The following is a 16,913-nucleotide window of genomic DNA, read 5'->3' on the forward strand; positions in this document are numbered from 1 at the left end:
TAATGGGAGATGGGGCAAGGCTCAACAAAATCTTATATTTAGATTTTATCATAACCTCCACATTTTCTGTATGTTCATGATAGGCACTCAATATTCTCTCAGCCTTATCCTTTAGATAATCTCCACCACATACTGCCCCTATCAGGGAGGCAAATCAAGCAAGCAAAGATCATATTTTGGAGGTGTATCTTTATTAGTACAATATGATTTGTGTTTCCACAAATGTTTAAAATCAAAGAGCCTGATCATAACAAAAATCCTTTGTGGTTTCAACCAGATGCATAAAATTAGGCATGTGCATAAACACCTTGCTAAACTGGGGCCAGGATTAGCCCATATTTACAAAATGGTTCGTAAGAATTATTGTGATTACAGATGCACAATTATTGAGCAATTTAGCTGCTTATTATTGACTCACAAAACTACAAAGCTGTTGTGATTAATCATTTAAATATATACTTGTTTATACTATGCATTCATTATATGACAAACTATAACACTTTATGCAGGGCACCAAAGCCTACTGTCAATAGATTTTTATGGCTGTCAAGTTTCCTTCCCCACTCTGAACTCTAGGGTACAGATGTGGGGACTTCCATGAAAACCTCCTAAGCTTATTTTTACCAGCTTAGGTTAAAATTTACCCAAGGTACAAACTATTTTACCTTTTGCCCTTGGACTTTCGCTGCCACCACCAAACATCTAACAGGGATAAAATTGGGAAATTCCCGTTTGGAAACATCTTTCCTCCCAAAATCCTCCCAAATCTTACACCCCCCCTTTCCTGGGGAAGATTTGATAAAAATCCTCACCAATTTGCATAAGTGAACACAGACACAAACCCTTGGATTTTAAGAACAATGAAAAAAGCATTCAGATTCTTATAAAGAATGTTAATAGAAGAAAAAGTTAAAGAATCACCTCTGTAAAGTCAGGATGGTAAATACCTTACAGGGTAATCAGATTCAAAACATAGAGAATCCCTCTAGGCAAAACCTTAAGTTACCAAAAGACACAAAAACAGGAATCTACATTCCATTCAGCACAGCTTATTTTCTCAGCCATTTAAAGAAATCAGAATCTAACGCATATTTAGGTAGATTACTTACTAAGTTCTAAGACTCCATTCCTGTTCTGTCCCCAGCAAAGACATCACACAACAGAGAGAGAGAGAAAGGCTTTGTTTCTTCCTCCCCTCAGCTTTTGAAAGTATCTTGTCTCCTCATTGGTCATTTTGGTCAGGTGACAGTGAGGTTATCCTAGCTTCTTAATCCTTAAAGGTGAAAGGGTTTTTCCTCTGGCCAGGAGGGATTTTTAAAGGTGTTTATGCTTCTCTTTATATTTATGACAATGGCCATGAATATATTTAGGTAAGTTTTTTTAAAGTAATTTACCAGATTGTAGATACTATGTTTTTAAAAAAATGTAGATTAATGATACAATCCACCAGATTGCATCCTTGCAGGATGCCATATAGTGATAATTACTCCATTTCAAAAAGCATTCTTAGATCTTTGGAAAGCATAACAATTTATTGTTATATAGATCAGTAAACTATAATATATTTAAAGTAAAAGAAGAAGAAATTTACACGAGGGGGTTTCAGGATCCGGCCTTTCATGTACTAAACAATATTAGGAAGCATGACCATTGAAACTGGTAATGGAATGTGATAGGTTCCTTTCTGTTCTATTCCCTGGTTTGAACGGACTCAGGCGGCAGTGACCAAAAAATTGTTCCTGGTTGTTAGGTATTTTCATCACAAAAATCATTGCCACGGTTAGTTGTAACAGACACACTTGTTGTCAGTCTCAGAAAAGAAGCCAAGGAATGGCTTGCTGTGTGGAGACTGAATTACATATCATCCTTAAATTTAGTCCTTGCAAAAAAGTATGTTGGCAGGTCAGTGCGGGGAAGCTTACACTGCTATTTCCAGTGATGCACAGCTGTGTGCAGAAACAGAGGACTTCATTTTAAGTGATCTCAGTGAGGTGTTTTTCAAGAATATGACATTTTAAAAAATCAAAAAGAAAACGGTGTGGTTTTTTACTCTCATGGACTTAGTGAGAGTAAGCTCCTTGGGACAAGGACTGCCTTTTTATTATACATTTGTATAGTACCTAGCACAAATGGGCCCAGGCATATGAGTGGGGTCCCCAGGTGTTGCCACAATACAGAATAAAATAATACTAATAGTAATGGGTTAATTCAACTTGTAAACCACTAACTCACTAGCTAGATAGATAATGCACAGTGTGTGTGTGTGCACTCCCCTACGCCCAGGCCTGAGCAGGAATTCACCATGTGAGGAAGGCAGGCAGCATTATCACAATTACCTAAATCTGCCAGCAGAGTGCAGATTTAAAGATGTGTGGGGCTCCACAGAAGCCTTGCTAGTGGATACTCCCCAGCAGCACAACTTTCTTTCACAAGAGTAAAAGCCAACTGTGCAGCAAACAGAAGGCTTCTCTGCGCTGCCTCACAGTTCAGACTACAGGGGTGTGAAAAGGAGTGCACCCGAAACTGCTGCTCTTTAGCTCCCCCCAGGGATGCTGTGGGCACAAACTAAAAGGTCCCTAGTTCACATGAACGTAATCCTCTTCAAACAAGATCACATTCATGTGAACTAGGAACCTTTTAGTTCACGCCACAGCATCCACACGGGAGAGTTACAGCGCAGCACTTTGGTGCACACTCCAATTCACACTCCTGTAGAACTGTGGGGCAGTACGGACATAGCCAGAGCTTTCTCAGGACTAGTTCCTAGACTGTGGAACAAACTCTCACAGGAACTAAGGAGCATAGCAAACCTAACCACCTTCCACTTCAAAGGGTGATTCTTTGACCTTGCTTACTCAAACAAAAACACATAGCAGTGCATACAAAAAAATTTAAAAAACAACCCTACCAAAACAAAACATTACACTGCAGAAATAATTCTCCCCTGGGGGAGAGGATATTAGCATAAAGTTTTTGCATGCACTCAGATACTACATTGACAAGACCAGTGTAAGAACCTATGTAGAACAGAATATTTTGGGTGTCCCTTTCCTTGCTCTTTCCATGCCAGTCACACTCAGTCATGTGGGCTACCACAGCCACCTACAGGCTTCCTAAGGAATAAGTTTGTCCCATTGCACCCCACTTCCAGATGGGCTTATTGACATCAGATACTATGGTCTGTGTTTGGCTGGAAACCCAGGCACTGATTCTAACCCATTCCATGTTTCCCCGCCCCCCGCACCTCAGTCGATGGCCATTTCTTGCCTCTTGCCTCTAGAAGTCCTACCATGGCTGGGCTGACAGACCAGGACAGTTCATTCAGGATTGGGGATCTAGTTTGCTAGGTCCATGGCATCCAATTTCTTCGTCTCCAAGCATCCATTCCATCCTTCTGAATTCTCTCTCTTCATGTCTTCATTTACCAGCAACATTCAGCAGTAAGAGCCTGAGTCAAAACCCATTGAAGTGAATGGAAGTCTTTCCATTGATTTCAGTGGATGTTAGATCAGGCCCTAATACAGCATAGTTTTATGTGGTTCCAGTAAAAAAACAAACACACAAAACCATTCCAATCAGCTCACAGTCCCTGGTGGTAAGCAGAAGTTGGAAAATGGAGCTGATACGGGGAAAAATACATTGTATTAAAAAACTACAAAGAATTTTGGTAGAACACATTCATTTCCAAGTTTAAATTTAGGGGGATAGTTATCATCAGTCAAATGCTGCAGTGCTGAGTACTGCATGATAGGTAAGGACTAGTTCAGACAATGATGTTAAATCTGCAGAGACTTTCCAGACTAATGGGAGTCCAGTGCCATCAGGAAAAAGTTGAAATGCCAATGTGATGCTAACTGATCATGCTCTGGTGCCATGTGATGTGGAATTAAAATTGCTTCATGCTGACAGAGAGCCCTGTGGTGGTAACTTGTCTTCTGGCTCTTTGGCCTCTGTGGAAGCATATCACAGGCTGTCCCTAACTCTATTTAACAGGAAAAATCCATCCACTGTTCTCCTAAAAATCTCCATGAACATTCTCTCCCTCCACCGCTGTGAACATATTCCCAATTGCTTCTTCTCACCCAGCGGGTATTACAGATAGGGTTGCCAAACCTCCAGGATTGGCCTGGAGTCTCCCGAAATCGGCATCATTCTCCCGGTGACTACTGTAAGCAATCTAGGAGATTTTAATAGGATATTTTAAGAAAATGACATTGTCATGTTGGAAAGAAACACTCTCCCAGAATAGCTTCAGTCAGAGTTGGCAACCCTAATTACAAAGAGATTAGAACAAGTGAAAGGGGAGACGGTCACATACTAAACTTTCACATTGGAGTGGGGGTTACATTGTATATTATCACAGGAGACCCAGTCTAATATCCACTGCTTTGACTTGAGACAGACGTGTAGATTAAATAGACCTGTCTTATCCAGGATAGATTTTAACGGCTAAATTATAAATTACTGAAAAATAGATTTAACTATGGATTTTCTAACAAAATCTTTCTCATTCAAGCAACTTTTTCAAATTAGTTTTAAAATATTGTTTCATTTTCATGTTATATGTTTTCTCAAAAAATAAATGCCATGTTCATTTTGGTCCAGGCTACTCTTTTATCTAGCTACTAGTCTTTCTAGCTGTTTAGGTCCATGGACAGAACTAGTTATTTGCGTTGATAGAGACTGAACCAAAATTCTAAACATTCTACATTCAACAAACTGATTAGCCTACACCAAGTGGATGTTTTAGTAAAGGTACAATTCTGTGTCTCTCTGCCTACTAAGTTTTGAATAAATGATTTTTAATAGTCAGAAGAATACACACTCAAGACAAAAGATTAATTATTGTTTGTATGTACAAATTTGACAGCTGCTGATTTGACCACTCAAAGCAGTTCGTGATTATTTATAGCCTACTATTGTTTTTAATGGGACTTTTTCCATGAGAAGATATTTGATAATGATTTGCTGGAATACACCTGCAAACCAGTTGATGTGAATACAAAACTAAAGACTATTGTTGAGACATTAGTCTCACGTTTTGCATTGTTTTGTACTGTATTGTTCTTTCTCATGCCTTTAGATTGACTTATTTGGGATAGGAACTATTAATTGTTGGGCACAAATCACACCCCGTATACTTAAGGTATTATATAAATAATTAATAATGCTCAAAGGAAAAAAGAAAAGGAGTACTTGTGGCACCTTAGAGACTAACCAATTTATTTGAGCATGAGCTTTCGTGAGCTACAGCTCACTTCATCGGATGCATGAAGTGAGCTGTAGCTCACGAAAGCTCATGCTCAAATAAATTGGTTAGTCTCTAAGGTGCCACAAGTACTCCTTTTCTTTTTGCAAAGACAGACTAACAAGGCTGTTACTCTGAAACCGCTCAAAGGAAAGTTATTAGGTGTGTATGAGATCATCAGATGTGGAAAGCAGCTGAAATTTTACTTTCTTTCTGAGTTTCAGAGATTCCTATTCTGGCCCAAATTGAGGATCTGCTGAGATGATATCAATGCTTAACCTAAGTGAAAGTCATTGCTGCAGGATATAGTTTAGAGCCAGCAGCTTAATGGTATTCAAAATGGATTCAATATTTATGTGGCAAACGAGACCATCCAGAGTCACATTGCACACACAGTTAAAAAAAATTTCTGGAAGTGGTATAAATCCACATTCTTTGGGGCATCATTCTTCACTAACTGATGGGGTTAGGAAGAATTTCCTCTGATATGTATAATATTCTATAATTATCTACTATGGAGTATCAAGGTTCCTCCCCCACTCTGAACACTAGGGTACAGATGTGGGGACCTGCATGAAAACCTCCTAAGCTTATCTTTACCAGCTTAGGTCAAAACTTCCCCAAGGTACAAAATATTCCCACCCTTTGTCCTTGGATTGGCCACTACCACCACCAAACAAATACTGGTTACTGGGGAAGAGCTGTTTGGAAACGTTTTTGGAAACGTTTTGGAAACGTATTCCCCCCAAATACTTCCCAAAACCTTGCACCCCACTTCCTGGACAAGGTTTGGTAAAAAGCCTCACCAATTTGCATAGGTGACCACAGACCCAAACCCTTGGATCTGAGAACAATGAAAAAGCATTCAGTTTTCTTACAAGAAGACTTTTAATAGAAATAGGAGTAAATAGAAGTAAAGAAATCCCCCTGTAAAATCAGGATGGTAGATACCTTACAGGGTAATTAGATTCAAAACATAGAGAATCCCTCTAGGCAAAACCTTAAGTTACAAAAAAGATACACAGACAGAAATAGTTATTCTATTCAGCACAATTCTTTTCTCAGCCATTTAAAGAAATCATAATCTAACGCATACCTAGCTAGATTACTTACTAAAAGTTCTTAGACTCCATTCCTGTTCTATCCCCGACAAAAGCAGCATACAGACAGACATAGACCCTTTGTTTCTCTCCCTCCTCCCAGCTTTTGAAAGTATCTTGTCTCCTCATTGGTCATTTTGGTCAGGTGCCAGCGAGGTTACCTTTAGCTTCTTAACCCTTTACAGGTGAGAGGAGTTTTCCTCTGGCCAGGAGGGATTTTAAAGGGGTTTACCCTTCCCTTTATATTTATGACAGGAGTTTTTTTACAGTTTCATATGAAGCATCTGGTACACCAGCCACTATTGGATACAACCCTGAATTATATGGACCACTGGTTTGATCCAATATGGTAATTCCTGTATAAATCATATATCCAAAAATTGAGATAGATTGCAATACTTTGTGTGAGTGCAATAAGAAGCAATGGCACACAAGTTTTTTATAGACTGTTTACACTATGATTTGCCTTAAATTAACAGCCTGTTCACGTAGCCCAGCTGCCTCATCCTGCAGACCTTACACAGATAAAACTCCCATTGTCTGAGTAAAAAAGAGTCTAATCCTGATTACCTCATTGATAAAAGTAAATATAATAAGTTCACTGTGATTACTCAAAAGTAAGGCAAGCAATATTTGGTCATGTATAAAGATTGCAGCACTGAGTGATTTACCACACCCCAAAAGGGTATATGCAATGTCTCATGTTATGTGCATGCCACACACTATAATGCATAACAGCCAGGTACCAGTATATTTTATTGCTGGATTATATAATTCAGTGCGAGAAAGCATCTTCATTATTGATATTGAAAATACTGATAAATTTACTGCAATGTCAAAGTTAGTGTGGGACTGTTACAGCCCTACATACACAATATTGCGATACTGCTAATTTTATACTGGTGAGAACAGATATCCTGTTGGTCCATATTTGTGATTTAAATATGCCAAATAACATGTAAAATAATATCAATAATAATGTGTCCTGGAGCAATTTTTAGACTGTATCTTGCAAGTCTAACCTTTTAGTGTAAACATAAATGTGCTATACATAATATTTCTTGTTGGAAAGATGATCAATGTTTTTTTTTCAAGTAAGATTGTTACTAGAAAGCCTTTTATTTGGTTTGAGGGCAGAATGGGGAGGGGAAAAAACATTTTGATTGGCCCCCGATAAAGTGCTAGCTTTTGGCTCAATACTGTCTTTTTGCTTTTGTTTTGACGTGGGTTTTGGAAATATGCATCTGCCAAACAGCCCAACAGAGCTAGGGCTCCAAAAAGTAGAATTTACAGAGGTTTTATTATTGTTACTCTGCAATATGCAGAGATTTAAAAATGTGTTCTGCTCAACTACACTTTACCCTAAAGGAAAATTTGCAAATATATTTAATGAGAGTATTCATTACATTCCTGATATACATGGAAACTTGGATGCAATTTCTATTACAAGCTTCTTTTTTACCTCTTTGTTTTGAAAACTAGCAAAAAGTTGGTGAATAGAAAATAGGAACACCTTTAAACCTGAAAATGAGCTGTTGAAAGGAAGGAGGAGAGTTGGCATTCTGTAGTGCAGACTGATGTACAGTAGAGGCCAAAGGTTGCTCCTTTTGAATCAAGGGTAGTTTAGTAAACATACCATTATAAGTACCAGTTTAAATTACAAAGCAATTGGCTGTGTTATTTCAGTTTGAAAATAGTTAAATCACTTGTCACTTTCTTGTGATTCAATAATGGCTGAGAACTTATTTTACATTAATTTCCCTGAAATACATTATTTTTGAAAATACGTACAGTACATGGGAAATCAAACAAGAAATGTATCAGCATCCAAAATGAATATAGTAAACCCCAGAAGGGGGAAAATGCATTTTGTCTGGATTCATTTATGAATGAAATTAAAATAATAAAATAAAATAGCTGTGTAGGGGGACACTCCTGAAATTGGTGAGCACGCTCAACACTAGTTCAGCTATACTTCATCAACCAGTGGTTGAAGTGCGCATCACCTTGCTGGAAGCACTCAGCACCTTGCAGGATTGGATTAGAAAAGAATTTGAAGAACTACATACCAAAAAATAGTGTTCATCTGCTAATTCCTTGAAAAGGGCAAGATTGTGCATTTTAATCACACTGGGCTAGATCTTCAGCAGGTGTAAATTGTCATAGCTCCATTGACTTCCCTGAGATTACTCATGGTGTCAAGTACTATTCAGCATGAGTAAGAATATCAAAATCTGGTCCTGTGTTGTGATAACATTTAATAAGCATGTCTAGTCCACAGGGAAACAAAGAAACTGTTTAAAAACAAAACAAAACACAAACAAACAAAACTCCAAAATCAAAACAACAAAGAAGTGAAAATAAAATGATATAACTATGAGATAGAAACAAATAAAAAACTGCTCTTGTACAACACATGACATTACGTTGCCCAGCAAGTTGAACAATCGGTTAGACATCAAAAAGATACGCTAGAACTGTACAACACCAGATGAATGATAAAGTCCAAATCCAAAAAAATTAGATAATCCTCAGTAAATATACATGATGATTGGTAGAAATAGACTAAGTGGATAGAAATATTTAATTTGTTTGCAAATATGTTTATTTTATTCTCTTAGGATTATCCTTCAAGTTCTGGTTACATAAACTTTGATCTAAACATTCAGTTGCCATAACAACTTAATATATTACATCTGTAGTGTTATGTGTGATCACACCACTGCATAAATTAATTTTAGAGCTTTGGTAACTCCAAGTATTCTGTACCTTGTAATTTGACTTAAAAGAAATCTGTGCACCATTTATTCTGACCAGAGACTACTCATCATTTATATTTCTTGTAGAAGTGTATTGTATAATAAGACAAGACAGACTGATAAAGAAACAGTACGGCATAAAGGTCACCAGAAAAAATATTGCACATTCAGTGATAAAAGCATATAGAAATACTGTGAAGTACCTTTGGACAAACTGAGTGATTTTCTTTATTCTATTTTTTGTACAATGAGCATTATATTATATCATTAGATTTCTGATTTAGAAAAATACAGAATTAGAGTATATACTTGAAAGTTAATTCACTAGTTATTTCACAAATAATCCAACATGCAATATGTAAAGCAAAACCTGTGATTAAGAGAGAGAAACAAGAAAACTTAGATACAAATTAGAATGGGTAAGAAGGCTAATGCCCACTGAAATCAATAGAAAGACTCTCAGGGTATGTCTACACTACCCGCCGGATCGGTGGGCAGTGATCAATCCAGCGGGGATCGATTTATCGTGTCTTCTCTAGATGCGATAAATTGACTCCCGAGCGCTCTCCCGTCGACTCCTGTACTCCAGCGCCGTGAGAGGCTCACCACGGTGGAGACACCACTGTAAGTCAACCTAAGTACGTCAACTTCAGCTATGTTATTCACGTAGCTGAAGTTGCATAACTTAGATCGATCCCCCCACCCCCGTGTAGACCAGGGCTTATTGTTGAATTCAGTATGCTTTGCAACAGGTGCATAAGGAAAATGGGGAAAGTTGTGCTCCTGTCTGAGCAATGTAAACCATTAGCAGCTCATTGAATGAGTACATCAGAAAGCATTGCACTTATGACTGTTTAATGTAGGTGACACGTAGGTGAGGTAATATTTTTATTGGACCAATTTCAGTAAAAGATATTACCCCTCTACCATCATCTTGTCTCTCTCATATCCTGGGACCAACATGGCTACAACTACACTGCAAACAATATCTAATGTGGAACAGTTTGATATCAATAGACCCCATATATGCTCTAAGTGCTGCTCATTTGCATTGACACAAATGGGTGTGAATTATAAACGGTAACATCTCATTTTGTGACACAAACTGTTAACATTTAATCAGCCTCATCTTCATTAGCAGCATATAGATATTTAAATACCATAAATAATCATGAGACCACTTAGATGGTTAGTAATGAGCATATTTCTTCAAAACCTGTGTGCTGAAGACTACATTTCAATTCCTGGTTTTGCTATGTCGGTGGGTAACTGCAACCACATAAAATAACACTGACATTCTAGATTATTTTTGTCAGACAGAGGAAGTGGCCCTTTTCAAAGCAGTTGCCTGCAGGTGAAAGGAAAACCCAAAGGAAGGCAATTAAAACAGCTGTGCACCACTGTGCAGGCATTCTCTATCAACTGAAAGCTGCGGTAGGGCTCTCTGACAGCAAAGCAGTAAGAGCAGAGTCTTGCTACTACCAACGTGACTGAAAGAGTGCTTGTGCTGCAATATAAATGCTAACCACGAAGGGGCTGTACAAAAAGCTCTAGGTACACACTGATTACTAGCAAGTGTCAGAAACAAGTATATCCCCTTCAGGCTATACATGCATCTATTTAATTGTATGATTGGTCAGGTGAATAATGAGGCCTCTTAAACTTCCTCTGAAACATCAGGTATCAGACTGTGCTGGAGTCAGAATGCCACACTTGCTGGACCAATGAATATACTGAGTCCTATGTCCATACGAATATACAGGACTAACACATTCATTGAATGACAGGAAATACATCCTGGTTGTGGGACTAGTTTATCTAATTTCCTCTATCACACGCAATGTCCAAACACAGTTTTATTTGGTCCACATAATTATTGCACAGGAATGTAAAGGACATGCAAATAGGGGCAGCTAGTAAATAAACTAAAAGAGAAGAAACTGGAGACACTTAGGGACTAGAGCCATCAATGAGACTGGAGTTATCAGTCATAAGCAGAAGAGGAACAGGTATGAATGAAACAATGGGGCACGATGTCCAAGAGTGCAAGGAAGGGAACCAATCCACAGGGAAGCATGTACAATGGGAGAGGAGGAAAAGGAGATCAAACATAGTTTCCTTTTCCTCTTGATTTTTGTCATGTGCCTTCATTTCCCGCTTCCTTCTCAGTCCATTACCTTCCCTGATGTTACCTGTTTTGCACTATAAATTCAACAAGACCATGAGCTTGTCTTTTCTTGTTTTGTCTGTAAAGTGCCATACTGATAAATGACATTATATAATAGTAATAATGAATAAATAACAAGCTGTTATTACTGGATCACCCACAATATTAGGTATTTCATGGCACAAATAAGAAGACATAGTCCAATTCTGCAGAATTTACAATCTGACTTCAGGTGTGATGTAATGATGAGTGTGAGAACACAATAGGAAGGATTAGGATGAGTTTATGGGATTACTCAGCAAAAAATGAAATAGCATGGGGTAGAAAATATATTTTTAAATAAATTTATTTGTGGACTCATTTCTGGTAGCCAACATGTCAAAAATGAAGCCATCACGATTTCATTAATTCCACTGAGGATTTCACTATTATCAATTTTATATGGTAGGCGTTCTGATACTACAGCGATGGAAAGATGTATAAAACTCTAAAGCAGATAAAACAGATGCTCCTGTGTTAAATGAGGAGACAGTAGTGGCCTGGTCTATTAGGTCAGGAAGGCCATTCCATACTTAGTGGGGTGACAGGGAAAAAGGTACCGTCAAACTGATCACATGGGTCGGGGAAAGGGCAAAGGAGTGGGCTGGCAAGCTAGCATCAGTGGCTGAGCTGAGTAGAGGTTACTGAGCTGACATCAACAGCTGAGGCGAGGGAATAATGGATATCTCCTTTCTTTCTTAAAAATTATGATGAATGAGAATTTGAGACTGATGACAAAGAGCTAAATCTTTAGCATGTGAATTAAAATTAGTGTATATCTAGTTGGAGTTCAGGATCACTGCACACACTTGATAGTGCTGAAATCATACTGTAATTAAAAAGGTAAGTGAACTAAATCATTTAGAAGGGAAAGTAATGTTAAATAAGGAGAGGCAATTTGATAGATGTGTGTATACGAGAGACACTGAGGAATGAAAACACAGCGATGTGAACCACCACCTCGTTGCTGTTTGAGGTGTGAAAAGCCTTTTTATTACTTTCATTCATGACAGGGCTTTAGAATTAACCATGAGAAGGCTTCACCCTGAGCACAGAGAATTTCTGCATTCCTAGTGAAATCACAGGAGAGGATTCTCCTCTCTCAGGTGCTGCCTTGCAGTAGAGAAGAATAATGATGCTGCTTTGTGAGAAATGGGAAGGTTAAAGGCATCCAGCATAATGCAGTACAACCACATATTTACAGAACCTACAATTTGAGCATGCTTTAAAAAATCAGTACCTTCAAGTTCATACTCAAACAAATAGGAAAATCATAGATTGCATTGATTTTTCTCCAAGGTTGCTTATTTTACGGGTGCAAATCTTTTAGACTAAGTTATTGTGCTTCCGAGAAAATAGACTCTGTGTATGTTTTGGGCACAGTCCATCAGCTAATTTAAATTCAAAACATTTCAGCTGTTTCTAAAACTTTTGAGTTCTTCAAAGCTTACCAATATTCCTTTACAGTAAATGATTCCTATACAGAGATGATGCCTATTTCTTAAGTTTTAATTTTTCATGGTTCACAAAAACAAATAAAACAAAAGCAGGAAAATATTTATTCTATATTCTGCCCACTCTCTTGTGCCAAAGGAGTATCCTAATGTAATAAACTTTCAACAATACAGAAAGCGAAGGGGAAAAACCTTCTATCCAATAATCTGAAAGCACATTACAAATATTAATTCATGAAACAAAATACATCTGTGAGGGGCAGAAGGTAGGTATTTACTGATGGGTAAACAAAAGCACAGACAGATGAAGTGATCATAAGAACTCAGTGTGAGAACTGGGACCAGAATCAGCGTTTGCAAATCCTCTTAATGTGATCTGGCAATTAAAATGGTGAGTGTTTCACTGCTTCCCCTAGATAACAAATAAAACTGTTAAATAGAACTGGTCCTAAAATCAATCCTTGTGTGCCCCAATTCAAGACCAAATCATCCCTCCATGGTAAAAAATACAGGAATTGACTTTTCACTTGGAAATCTGCAAAGGTGTTTTCTTATGGCAATACTCCTACATCCCACCATAAGGTTTGCCTCTCCCCTTGTAGAAAACCCACCTTTGAACCAGGCAGATGTGAGCAGGAGCCACCACCCAGGAGATACGAGCAGACACTCTGTTCTCCTGCTGTAGTTCCATTCTTCAATGTCAATAAAGCCACAGTGCTAGGAACTCATCTCAGTCGTGACTTTCCCCAGGTAGATAGATCAACAAAAAAGATTTTACAGCCTGGGATTGGTGCTTGGGAAACCTTAATTTTGCCATTGCCTAACTTTTGAGATCTTGACTTGGAAACCTTAATATTCTTTTAATATAGCTTTGAATGTAATTTTTAAAATAATTGTGCAGAATTTTTCTCATAAATTTATTTGTGTCATTTGGGGCTTCCTACACGTTACGTTGAATATCAATATTATATTTTTACACATCTTCCTAATATTTGTGGTGTAAAAATTAAGTTACAAAAAAAGCCAGCAAAGCAAAAGTGTTGACTACTTTGTCCTAGTCCATACACAGTCCTCATACTGGTATAATTGTTCCTGTTAGCTGAAAGACATCTGGCAGGGTTTTTGGAGAGGGCTGCATGGATGTTTCCACAAGGAAGAAGGGAAAAAAGGTTTTGCAAAGGGACCTCTCTGTGCAACATAAAAAACTCTCTACTCGCAGTACTGCAGTGTGGCAACTTTTTTGCTTTATTCTACTGCATCACAGTGTTTGGAGGGGAAAAACTCCCAGGAACAAAACAGAGAGTAATGGAGGGATGGAATATGCCTCTATCCCACAATACTCTTGGGAATTCAATTAACCCCATGATGCCTGGCTGGATGGCTGATTTCCTGAGAAATGACTTCTTTAATGCAGCTTGGATTTTATTTTGTATTAATGATGTTAGAGAGACCAGAGTCTTAGGTAGATGTCTTTTTATAGTTTATAGCATCTGATTTATTTATTTATTTCACCGGGGTTCACCATCCTCTGCCAATGGGAGCTGATGGAAGCGGTGCGGGCAGCAGGGAAGTGCTGGCTGCCGCTTCCCGCAACTTCCATTGGCCAGGAACTGTGAACCGCGGCCACTGGGAGCTGCGGGTGCCCGTGCAAATATAAACAAACTGTCTAGCAGCCTGCAAGCAGATTACCCTGACAGGCCGCTTGGTTGCCCACCGCTGGTCTAAAGTATCATAGGTAAGGATAAGTACTTACCAGTGGCAACCGAAATTAGGTATCCAAGTGCCAGAACTTTAACTAGACTGAGACACTTTATAGAACACAAGCTGATTTGGCCATTAGATGAAAGCTCTACGAGGATTTACTTTATTTTTATTGTGTACATACCTTGAAGTCGTTTCTCAATTGCCTGAACCTGAAATATTAGGCACCTTCTCAGTACATCTCCCTAGCCTTTAATGATTTCTATGCAAGTTTCAATTTCTAATATTTATTTCTATGCTACTTACTTATCTACTTAATATGTCTTTTGAGATTGCCTGAATGTGTTTCATTATTTAAGCCATTAACATTTTTTTTAAAACATGGGTGGATTATCCTGTAACTAACAAATTACCTAACAAAATACATCAGTATTCAAAAAAAAAGTCCCCATCACTTAGAAAAGAATTGTGATCAGGACCATCCTTGCTTAAGCGAATGTGCCCTGATTAAAAAAAAGATGCCCCAATTCAGCTTTTACTAAGCATGTAAGGTGAGATCATTTTCTGTTGTGGGAAGTGAGGGAATCTAAACAAAACAAATCCAAAGTTAATTGAATTCATGGGAAAACTGTGAAGCTTCAAAATATTTTGAAAATTCAGAAAGGAAGTTTCTTTTTCTCTGAAAAATATATTGCATTTTGTGAAAAACAGCTTAATTAAATACTTTTTATCTTCCTTCCTAATCTTAATACCGATGAACTAGTAAAGAATGGGAAGGTGACAAAAGATGACAAGCAAAATGGCTAAAGTGTGGATGCCACTTGGAATTGTCAGACTCTGCAGCTAATCCCACACTGAACAGCTATAGATCCCTCAAGCACACCTCTGCACTTAGCGACTTAGCCTTTGGTGGCACAGCATCAAGGGTTATCTTGGCTGTTAGCTCTTATATAACCAATTCTCTCCTCACTTCCAGTTTAGCATTCTCTTCACTGACATAGCGGGAGGCTACAAACCCTGAATGTTAGGAAATAGTCATGGCCTTTCCTGGGTGTCACATATTACAGAAAGGTACATGTGATGATGTGTCAGAGCATGTGTTTTTTTCACTGGTCATACCCTCTCTATTGGAATATCATTAGGGTGACCAGACAGCAAGTGTGAAAAATCGGGACGGGGGTGGGGGTAATAGGAGCCTATATAAGAAAAAGACCCCAAAATCGGGACTGTCACTATAAAATCGGGACATCTGGTCACCCAAAATATCATTTATGATTGCTTAGATTTCCTAGGAAATGAGAATCTAGCTCTTCAGGCATCCCTTTCACAGTTGTATAACTGGCAGCAATCACATTGGAACTTATATCTCATGTATCTCACTGTGTGATTCTGAAAGTGTCAAGTACTTTCTTGCTTAAATAATCCCTGACGTCTGTTATGTAAGATAGAATATTGCAGTCTTGTCTATTACATGTATTGATATACTACAGCAGTGCATCTTTTTCCTCTGGAATTTTAGCACCAGATTCATTTGGCATTATGCTCAGCATAGTGTATTCTTTAGGGAATCGAATTTCCCAGTAAGACTTTAGACAGTGTGGAAGGTAAAACCTAGCAATGATAATTTACTACAAAAGCATTTATAAAGTGTTATTTCATAATATTCATATGCCTTAGAGGGTGTTAGCTTCATCTAAAGTCACTAACTGGAAATTACGTAGTCTGCATTGTCTTTTGCAGTGTAAATAATTAAATGCAATTACGGTGAACTCTGAGAACCACCAAGAAACCTCATCACCTCAACATGTCTGAGAATTCTCTTCAAACAAGAACTGGTGATAAGTCTGATATATCCAAGTTTCTATAGCATTTCCACAATGCCTTTAGAAAGATGTCGGTATGGCACAACAAACATACTAAACAAGATGTAACAGGAGTCTTGGAGTGATTCCAGAATCATCAGAACAGAAGCAGGGCTTTATCCAACTTAAAATACCCATTGAGATGCCCAGATCCCTAAACAAATATGAACTGTTTTCTTAAAAATTGAGAGGGGTCCAACGTACAGCACTAACTAGGAAGCCTTAGCAGCCTGGCTATACAAGGAGAGATGGGGGCACATGTGCTAAAGCAGACAACCCCCTGGGTTCAGTCACAGCTCATTCCACAAAGGGTGATAAGCCACGGAAGGACCTTTGCAGAATTTTCTTTTCCCAATCTCCTTTCCATTGGTAATTCCACCATGGATAAGGAGATGAATCTGGCCCAGGTTTTCCAAGACACTTGACAGAAACAATTTTTTTTATTATATTTCGTACTAAAATTGAATAGTTTTAAATAATCAAGCATAGGAGTGCAATACACTGAGACTCAACTGTACTATAGCTCTACAGTGGTGATACTCAGACTGAAGCTCTCCAGCTGCAAGTGGCTCTTTAATGTGTC

At 38.2% G+C, this 16,913-nt stretch overlaps 1 protein-coding gene across 1 annotated transcript in view; it reads right to left on the reverse strand.

Moving 5' to 3' along the window:
- The window catches only part of NALF1 (NALCN channel auxiliary factor 1), a 793,873-nt gene that overhangs the window by 290,771 nt on the left and 486,189 nt on the right, over positions 1-16,913 (reverse strand). The gene's annotated exons all lie outside the window — the stretch shown is intronic.

This window comes from Eretmochelys imbricata, chromosome 1, assembly GCF_965152235.1.
Source record: "Eretmochelys imbricata isolate rEreImb1 chromosome 1, rEreImb1.hap1, whole genome shotgun sequence".
NCBI classification, from domain to species: Eukaryota; Metazoa; Chordata; order Testudines; family Cheloniidae; genus Eretmochelys; species Eretmochelys imbricata.